This window comes from Nicotiana tabacum, chromosome 20 (genome assembly GCF_000715075.1).
Source record: "Nicotiana tabacum cultivar K326 chromosome 20, ASM71507v2, whole genome shotgun sequence".
Taxonomy (NCBI): domain Eukaryota; kingdom Viridiplantae; phylum Streptophyta; class Magnoliopsida; order Solanales; family Solanaceae; genus Nicotiana; species Nicotiana tabacum.
Window position 1 is genome coordinate 161688297 of NC_134099.1, and position 9874 is coordinate 161698170.

Genomic DNA, 9874 nt, shown 5'->3' on the forward strand with positions numbered 1-9874 from the left:
CAACATCCACGGCATATACTAGAGAGTAATTAGCAAATTCACTCGGTCGTCGCACGTTAAATGTTATCTCTTCATCGTTTAATCTCATTTTGAGCTCTCTAATTTCACAATCAATTAAAGCTCTCCCAATAGCCAAGAATGGTCTTCCCAAAATTATGGAAATTTCCTCGTCAACCCGACAATCGAGAATAACAAAATCTGTTGGGAACACAAACTTCCCAACCTATACTAATACAGCATCAAGAATACTAGAGGGTCTCTTCACTGTCCGGTCAGCCATCTGTAGTACATAGACGTGGGTCTAGCTCTTCCAATGCCTAGCCTTTTGTAGATAGCCAGGGACATAAGCTTTATGCTTGCTCGATATCACACAGTTCCTTAGCAAATGCATAGTTGCCTATTGTGCAAAGGATTGTGAAACTCCTTGGGTCAGACAACTTCTCAGCTATGGGTCTCGTCACAACAACACTGCAGGTCTGAGTCAGTGTAACTGTGGGCAAGGCTTGAAAGTCGAACTTGCGGGACATCAAGTCCTTCATCATTTTCGCATAACCAGACATCTCCTTTAAAGCTTCAATCAATAGAATGTTTACCTGAATTTGCTTCAACATCTCCAAGAATTTCTTGTATTGCTCATCTTTTTGATACTTCGCCAATCACTATGGGAATGGTGTTGGAGGTCGCTTCTTCCCTGTGATTTGATTTTTTTCTTGTTCGGGCACTGCTTCTACTATCGGTTCCGGTGCAACCTCGGTCTCTTTCACAACCTCTTTTTCTTTGTTAGCAATATTTTGTGCATGCTGTACCGTCACCTCAGTTAACCCTGCTGAATCATCTATCTCAATAGATACTGGCACCAGTGTCTCAGTCGGTCTGCTTTCGCGAGAAATTTCTTGCTCCCGATCTAGATCTATACCATTTCGGAGATCACTACCATAAGCTGCTTCGGGACCTACTCTTTTAGATTGTTTTGTGTGTTTGTGGATCTCAATATTCTTTATCGCTGATTCATGTGAGTCTACTCTGTCAGTTAGTTTTCCTGTGGACCCAATCACTTGTTGCATCATTCCCTCAAGTTTAGCAAACCCATCTTCATGTCTCACAGTTTGTTGTTGTTGAGATTGTTGATAAGCCTACTGCTGAGTTTGTTGGTTATAACCATGTTGCCTTTGGTAAGGCACCACTTGGTCCTGTGATCGCATATCCCCTAAGATTTTTGTTGTTGTTGTACTGCTGTAGAGCTGGTCTATATTGTTGATTCTACTGACCCTAATTCTTACCACCTGGGCTCTATCCCCCATAGTTGGCCACATAATTCATGTTCTCCTGATATTATTGGTTATCACCTTCCGCATTCCACGAGCAGAAATATGGTTGATTAATGCATGATGTACATAACCCCAATTAGTTGCATCAACTATGTGTACATGGTGCTTCTGGCCTGATTCATCAACTTTTTTGGTGAGGATGCTCATTTGTGTCAGTAGAGTGGCCATATTTTCAGCTATTGAGTTAGTCAGGTCTAAAGCAACTAAGTGAACCACAGGAGTGATTGGAGCTTTTCTTGTTGTCCATCCTGAGTTCTGTGCCATCTTGTCAAGTAGGATCTTGCTTTCTCTGAATGTTTTGCTAAAAAATGCTCCACTTGCTGAAACATCAACATTGGCTTTCAAGCTATATGCCAAACCCATGTAAAACCTCTGCTCCAACGTTTGCTTTGGAATACCATGATGTGGACATGTAACCAGCAGACCCTTCAACCTCTCCCACGTTTCTTGTAATGTCTCTGTTGGTTTCTGTCTGAAGCTCAAAATCTCATCAATTTGTTGATCAGTCTTGTTGGGTGGGTGAAATTTGTTCACAAATTGCTTGACTAATTCCTCCCAAGTAGTGATGGAGTTTATGAGGAGTGAATTAAGCCAAGTCTGAGCCGCTCCCGTCATTGAGAATGGAAACAACAACAGTCATACTGCTTCCGGTGTCATGTTATGTTGCCTCTGCGTGGCACAGATTGACAGGAAATTCTTCCTATGTTGTTGAGGATCTTCAACGTATGACCCCGAGAACAGTCCCTTGTTCTGCAGCAAATGTAGCATGTTATTTGTGATTTGGAATGATTCTGCTTGTATCTGAGGGACTACAATTGCAGTTGCTAAGTTGTCAGTGGTGGGTTGTGCCCAATCGTGCAATGATGCTTCTGGCACAAACAGCACCACACTCTGATTGATCGGGTCATCCTCATTATTTCTGTTGTTTACTTCGTCTCCCATGTCTGGTTCAATTTGTTCTGTTGAGTTCTATTGTAGTTTGATATCTTGTTTGCATGATTCAATGGCTTGAAAACTTTCTCAGGATCTGATAATGCTTCAAACAAATCACTAGTTCTTGAGGAGTTTCTATGCATGCACCTGTAACACCCAAGACTACAAACATTAGAATTTCAATGTATTCAGTTTAAATTGAAGAAAATTGACTACACTAAGAATTTTTGCACTTCTTTTAACTACAATTAATAACACCATTAATTCCCCGGAAACAGTGCCAAAATTTGATCACACCCAACTAAGCCTTATAAAAAGGACAAACCGATCGCTGCAAATATATTCCAGCTAACAAGTTCGGAGTCAAATCCCATACGGAATTAACCTACAATCACAGCTACTGGACTTACACAAATTCACGTATTCAATCATCGAAGATATTTAAGTAGTAGATTGGATCTTTACTGAATAAATATTACGTAATAAAAATGCAATAATTAAGAACTAACTACTAACGAGTTGTAAGCAAGAATGAGAATGGTCTAAGGTTCTGATTTCCCCTCTTGTCAGAATCCTTTCTGCTATGTTTGCTATAAATTTGCCTAAGTCTTCTCTATCAATCATGAGCACTCTGACATTCGTAACTCTCTCCCGAGTAATTACAACTACTAGACATATCTCCCGAATTACGCTAGCTAGCTTTAAGTACAGCTCACTTAGATCGCACCCAAAGTTTCGTTATCCCTAATCCCACCTTTAAACCCTTCATATTGATCCTTCATATATGTTAGGAGTGATGATGTTTAATAACTACCTAAATATGCACTCTCTCTCGAGTAATGCACACTAAATAGGAACAACTAATTGAGGGCCCTTCAATCAACAACAATAAGTATATAGTTGAACAAATAGAGATAATACTATGGCAAATCTATATTAACATAACGAGAAATCATCCTTCAACAGGTTCCATCAAATCCCTAGATTATGAGTTTAGCTACTCATACTCATAGTAATAATATCCAAAGTAATTTGCATAATTAAATTACAGAGTAAGGATAAAGAGATGTTGAAATCAATGATTCCAACTCCCAAGTAGTGTTCCACGAGCTATTCTTGCCTCTGGTTGCAAAAGTCTTTCAAAGTGACATTTTTGGGTCTATTTATATGTTTGGGACAAGCCCTAAATGTGTAGGTAAACTCCTAGTCAATCCGGGAAACAATTAAAACCTTCAAAACTCGGACTGGGCCTAGCCTTAGGCCTGGCATCGCCTGGCTAACGCTAGCCTCAGCCGGGCTTTAAGCTAGTGTCGCCAGGATAATGCCTGATTGGGCCTGACTTTAAGCTGGCCTTGCCAGGCTAAAGCCTGGTCGAGCTGGCTTTTGCCCGTCTTCTTCTTTTCACCGTTCTCGGGCGCACTTTCGACGTTTAAGCATCCTTTTAGCTCCACTTTCATTTTCGATGCACCTACACATAAAACAGACTCCATTACGCTCAAACAAAGTGTAATTTAACATTAAAGCATGTAAAACGCAAAGCATATAATGTGAAAAAACCATGAATTATAGCCACACATCACCCAACAGGCTCTAAACTGGGTAATCCCTAATTTCCCTATCAATTTTCATACTTAAATTTTCCTCCCTTCGTATAACTTTCCTTTCTATGTCTGCAGGCTTCGGTGCTTTATCATGAGGCTTTCCTCCGATTCCTAAGGGAACTGAGCCGTTATGAGGCCGAGATCCAAGGGTTGATTGAGGAAAAGGATGCCTTCAAGCTTCTAAAGCGAGCAAAGGGACAGGGAAGCTACAGGCCTCCGTGCTGAGCTGGAAACGACTCAGAAAAATCATGCCGAACTGGTCGAGCAGGTAAGAAGAATATTTGAAGTTAGTGACGGTTATTTGGGCGTGGTATCTAATGGTTCGAACCAACAGATCCAACAAAAGCTCAATGTGATCAGGCAACTCCGTGAAGAGGCTGATGTACTAAAAATTGAGGCCAAAGGCTGGAGGGAGAAAATGGACCGCCTGGCCTCAGAGAAGGAGACTGCTCGGGCCCAGTTGGCCTAAGCTGAAAACCAGCTCTGGGGTATGAAAGAAGAAATCTTGGCGCGGGCAAGCTCCAGTCCTAGTTGGGTTTAGAGGTTTTTGCTCGGGAGAGTCTGGTCATGGAGCTTGAAGCGGCCAAATCCGAAGTTAAGGCAACCAAGATTGATGTTGATGTAGTGGTGGCTATTTACCGGGCTTATGCCGAAGCTGAGAAAATCACCAAGCACGCCAAGTGTTAATCTCGAAGGGAGTCCCTAGAGGAAATTAATGCTCAAGGATTTGATCTCACAACCGAGATCGAGAGTGCTACCGAGCTCGAAGATGAAACCTGGAGATTAGCTTACCCTGACGATGGTGACGAGTCTGGGAGCTTGAGCGGATCCGAAAGCAGAGATGACCCCCGAGGGCGGAGGTGCCTCTCCCGGAGATGACCAGGTTACTTAATCTTTTAGATAGTTTTTTTTTGACTTTTTGTTGAGGTCGTTTCGGACTTTGTAAAGAATTTCCATCGGTTCGTGTTGCCTTTGTAAAATTATTTTGATGAATATATAAAACTTCTTCCTTTCCATGGTTTATGAATCTGTTGCCTTTTTTGTCATTTCATGTAAGGGTCAGAATGCCTCACCGTAAGATCATGAAGTTGTGTTCGAGGGTCCAAGGTTTGAGGAAGGTCAGGGGCGACAATAATCCTTGCCTTCGACCTTTTCTAATCGATGGACTCCGAATGATTACTCGAACTTGAGTTTATGTAGCCCTTAAGCTTAATGATCGAGTGAGAACATGCTCGAACTGGGAATTAGGTAGCCCTTAGGCTTTCTAGTCAAGTGAGAAGGATCTGTCGAACTCGAAGTGAAAGTAGCTCTTGGGCATTTGTAAATTTTGTATTTGGCCGTTCTGGCCTTTATAAAACGTTCATTTAATTATATATATAAAGCTTTTCTACCCTTTTCGGCTTTCAAAGTTTTTCCTTTATTTAGCATTCGTGTTTACAAAGGTTGCAATGCCTTGGCATGAAATAAGGAGTTTGTTTGAGAGTTCAAACAACTTTGTACTCATTAGAGTTTTTGAGGTTTGATATAATCGAAGCCTTTTATAACTTTATCAGGGGTATCCCTTTTAACCGGTTTATGAAAGAATTCGAAGGCATATTTTGTTACGAAATTCGGACGTCTTCAAACTATATTAATTTGACTGTAGCCTCTTTAGTCCGGGATTTGACCCTTGGGCTTATTTTCCCTTTTTGCTTTGAGCTTGCTCGAAGTGTCAGTCCCCGAGTGGGGTGACCGTGTCCTATAAAGATCGAGAGTTGCCTAAAAGGTCTTATGATTTCGAAGTTTTAATAATTAGATCTTGTTTATTTTTTGGGCGGTAGTCCCCGAGCGTGAGGAAAAATACTTCTCTTTATAATTGATTATACATGTGTACATGTTCTGTGCCAGGGCTCGAGCAAACTACGCGGGCAAAGTTCATATGACTGTTTGGCCCTTACAAATTTTCCTATCGAGACCTCGATGCCATGAAGTAATTTCCTCGCAACATTGTCATTCGAGGGTAATGCCCCCCAGTATTTGAGGTTAATTGTAAAGAACCCTTAGATACTGCTAACTTGTTCTAAGTTAGCACGATCAATTTGTGCCTCATTAAAAACCGTATCGAAAAGCCTATTTGGGACAAAACTGGTCTAAGAGAAAAATAGTTCAACGCATGATTTTAAACCTAAAGACTTCGTGTTGAGGAGTCCATTGATGTTTATAATCGAAAACCTGCAAGAGTTAGTTTAAAATATAAATGAAAATGGAAGGGGATACGTACCTTAGCAGTAGTACTGTTTTAGGTGTGATATATTCTAGTTGCTCGGTAGCTATTCGTCGTTCATTGTGCCGAGCTTGTAGGATCTTTTTTCGATGATTTCGAGAACCTGGTACGGTCCTTCCCAGTTCGGATCCAGTTTACCTTTATTTGAATTTCGGGTGTTGAGGGTGACCTTTCTTAGCACCAAGTCCCCGATGTTAAAATGTCGAAGATTGGCTCTTTGATTGTAGTACCTTTCGATCCGCTGTTTTTGAGCGGCCAATCGGACGAGGGCGGCTTCGCGTCTTTCGTCCAATAATTCTAGGCTTGTATTCATGGTCTTGTTATTTGACTCCTTTGTTCCATATTGAAATTTGATGTTGGGTTCTCCGACTTCGACCGGGATTAGAGCTTTGATGCCATAAACTAATAAGAACGGTGTTGCTCTGATACTGAATTTTGATGTTGTGTGGTACGCCTATAGAACCTCGGGCTGTATCTCTCTCCACTTTCCTTTGGCATCGATCTTTCTCTTCTTAAGGTTCTGAATGATGGTTTTATTGGTCGATTTGGCTTGTCCGTTCCCGCTGGAATGATAGGATCCTTTTGATCTTGTGATCCTCGAGAAATTTTATTACTTTGATGCTGATGAATTGCTTTCCATTATCACATACGATCTCGGAGGGCATCTCGAATCAACATGTGATGCGATCCTAAATGAAGTCCATGACTTCTTTTTTCTATGACTTTCTCGAAAGCATGTGCTTCAACCCACTTAGAAAAATAATCAGTCATAAATAAAATAAACTGGGCTTTACTTGGGGCCGATGGAAGAGGGCTGATGATGTCCATTCCCCATTTTATGAATGGCCATGGGGATAAGACCGAATGGAGCTGCTCTCCGGGTTGGTGAATCATTGGTTCATACCTTCGGCATTGGTCGCATTTTCGAACGAACTCCTTTACGTCCTTCTCCATATCGGTCCAGTAGTACCCTTTTCTGATTACTTTGTGAACCAATGATTCGGCACCAGAATGATTTTCACAAGTGCCTTCGTGAACTTCCCATAGGATGCAATCGGTATCTCCCAGTCCCAAACATATTGCCAACGGTCCATCGAACATCCTTCTAAATAGCTTTTTGTCTTCAGACAAAGTGAACCGTGCTGCCTTTGTTTGTAGAGCTCTCGACTCCTTTGGATCCGATGGGATCTTCCCGTTCTTTAAGTACTCTAGATACTTGTTTCTCTAATCCCAAGTCAAACTTGTGGAGTTTATTTTGGCGTGGACTTCTTTGATTACCGACCTCATGAGTTGTACGACAGTCCTCGAGTTGAGCTCGTCGTCTTCGGCCGATGAACCTAGATTGGAAAGAGCGTCGGCCTCGCTGTTCTGTTCTTGAGGTACATACTGTAACGTCCATTCCCTAAATCGATGTAGAGTCATCTGTAGTTTATCCAAGTACCTCTACATTCGGTCTTCTCGGACTTCAAAAGTCCTATTAACTTGGTTCAGACTTCAAAAGTCCTTCTAACTTGGTTTACCACAAGGAGGGAATCACACTTGGCCTCTATGACCTCCGCTCCCAAACGTTTATCTAGTTCGAGACCTGCAATCATGGCCTCATATTCGGCCTCATTGTTAATCAATTTTGTAGTTTTGATAGACTGTCTAACTATATTACCCATGGGTGATTTTAGCACGATGCCTAGTTCGGACACCTTCACATTCGAAACACCGTCCGTAAAGAGGGTCCAGATTCCCTAAGATGTTCCCGATTTCATCAGCGGTTCTTTTTCAACCTGGGGTAAGGTGGCGCAAAGTCAGCCACGAAATCTGCCAAGATTTGAGACTTGAAGATGGTTCGGGGTCGATACTCAATATCATACCCACTGATTTCGACAACCCATTTAGCCAATTGACCTGAAATTTAGAGTTTGTGCAAAATATTTCAAAGAGTATAAGTTGTAATAACACATATTGGATGACATTGGAAGTATGGTTTCAGTTTCCTAGAGGCGCTTATTAGAGCAAGCGCTAATTTTTCTATGTAAGGATGTCTAGTTTCGGCCTCACCTAAGGTCCGACTAACATAATAGATAAGGAATTGCGTACCTTGTTCTTCTCGAACCAGGACTCCACTTACCGCAATTTCGAGATTGCCAAGTACAAGTAAAGCTGTTTGTCCGCTTTAGTTCCTCCATGGCCTGCTGGCATTCCAGGGTCTATGCGAAATTGTTCTTCTTCTTAAGCAATAAGAAGAATCGGTGTCTATTATCTGAGGACTTCGAAATGAATCGTCCTAGGGCAGCTATGCACCTTGTTAGCCTCTGCACGACCTTTACATTATCTAAAACCGTGATATCCTCGATATCTTTGATTTTATTGGGGTTGATATCGATCCCCCAATAGGACACCATAAAGCCAAGAAACTTGCCCAAGCCAACCCCGAACACGCGCTTTTCTAGGTTGAACTTCATATTGTACTTCCTCAGTATACCGAAAGTCCCTTGCAAATTCTTTAAATGGTCCTCTACTCGCAGGGACTTAACTAGCATGTCATCAATAGAAACTTTCATAGATTTCCCTATTTGTTTTTTGAACATTCGATTTACTAGGCGTTCATAGGTTGCACTAGCATTTTTTAGTCTGAATGGCATTACATTATAACATTAGGTGCCATACTTAGTGATGAACGAAGTCTTTTCCTGGTCTTCCACGTTCATTTGTATTTAGTTGTACATGGAATAAGTGTCGAGAAAATTGAGAGTCTTGTGGCCAGCCACGACATCGATTATACAATTGATGTTAGGCAAAGGAAAAGAATCCTTGGGGCATGCTTTATTCGGGTCTTTATAATCTACACACATTCTAAGTTTGTTTCCCTTCTTAGGGACTACCACTATGTTTGCTAGACATTCGGGATACTTTACTTCCCGAATGGATACTATTTTGAGAAGTTTGGTTACCTCGCCCCATGCCCAGGTATACCTTTAGTTCGGGTTGATGTTCGGCTAGTGTGACTTGTTCCAGCTCTTCGACCGTTGACTTAGTGGCGTTGGAATCATCAGGAATTATGAAAGATCGAGGGATCCAATAGTCCTCGTTTTTATCGGTCCCCTGCTTCTTTGATTGTGTCGAGGCTGGTGTCTTTGGTTGCTATTTGGCCTCCTATTTTCCCTTCGAATCCGGTCCCTTTACTAAGAAAAATGTCAGCATCGGCGTTACTTCATCGGTTGCAAACATCTCTTTAGCAGCGGGCTCCTCCCCGTACACTATTTTGACTCCCTCAGTTGTCGGGAACTTCAGAACTTGGTGAAGGGTCGAGGGTACTGCCCTCATGTTATGGATCGAAGGCCTTCTAAGCAGGGCGTTGTACTTCATGTCACCCTCGATCACATGGAATTTTGTTTCTTGGATGGTCCCGGCCATATTCACTGGCAATATAATTATACCTTTGGTAGTTTCTCTTGCCATGTTAAAGCCGTTAAGTACTCGAGCTGCGGGCACAATTTGATCTTGTATGCCGAGCTGTTCTACGAACCTCGATCGAATAATGTTGGCCGAGTTACCTGGATCAATCCAAACACATTTAACTTGAATTTTACTCATACGAATAGATATTACCAGTGTGTCGTTGTGAGGTTGTTCGATCCCTTCTGCATCCATCACTGAAAGACAAGGTCTCTTCTAGTAAGTAGTCTCGAGTTCGCTTTTCCCTTGTGATCGTCACCTTAGTGCGTTTAAATACCGGTCCTTGAGGAATATCAACC

The 9874-nt window shown here is 41.9% G+C and overlaps 1 non-coding gene across 1 annotated transcript; it reads left to right on the forward strand.

Moving 5' to 3' along the window:
• Positions 1–1722: 1722 nt before the first annotated feature.
• LOC142175049 (small nucleolar RNA R71) lies at positions 1723–1829 on the forward strand. The gene has a single exon (XR_012704239.1). It is a non-coding gene; the product is annotated as a small nucleolar RNA R71 (small nucleolar RNA).
• Positions 1830–9874: the final 8045 nt, after the last annotated feature.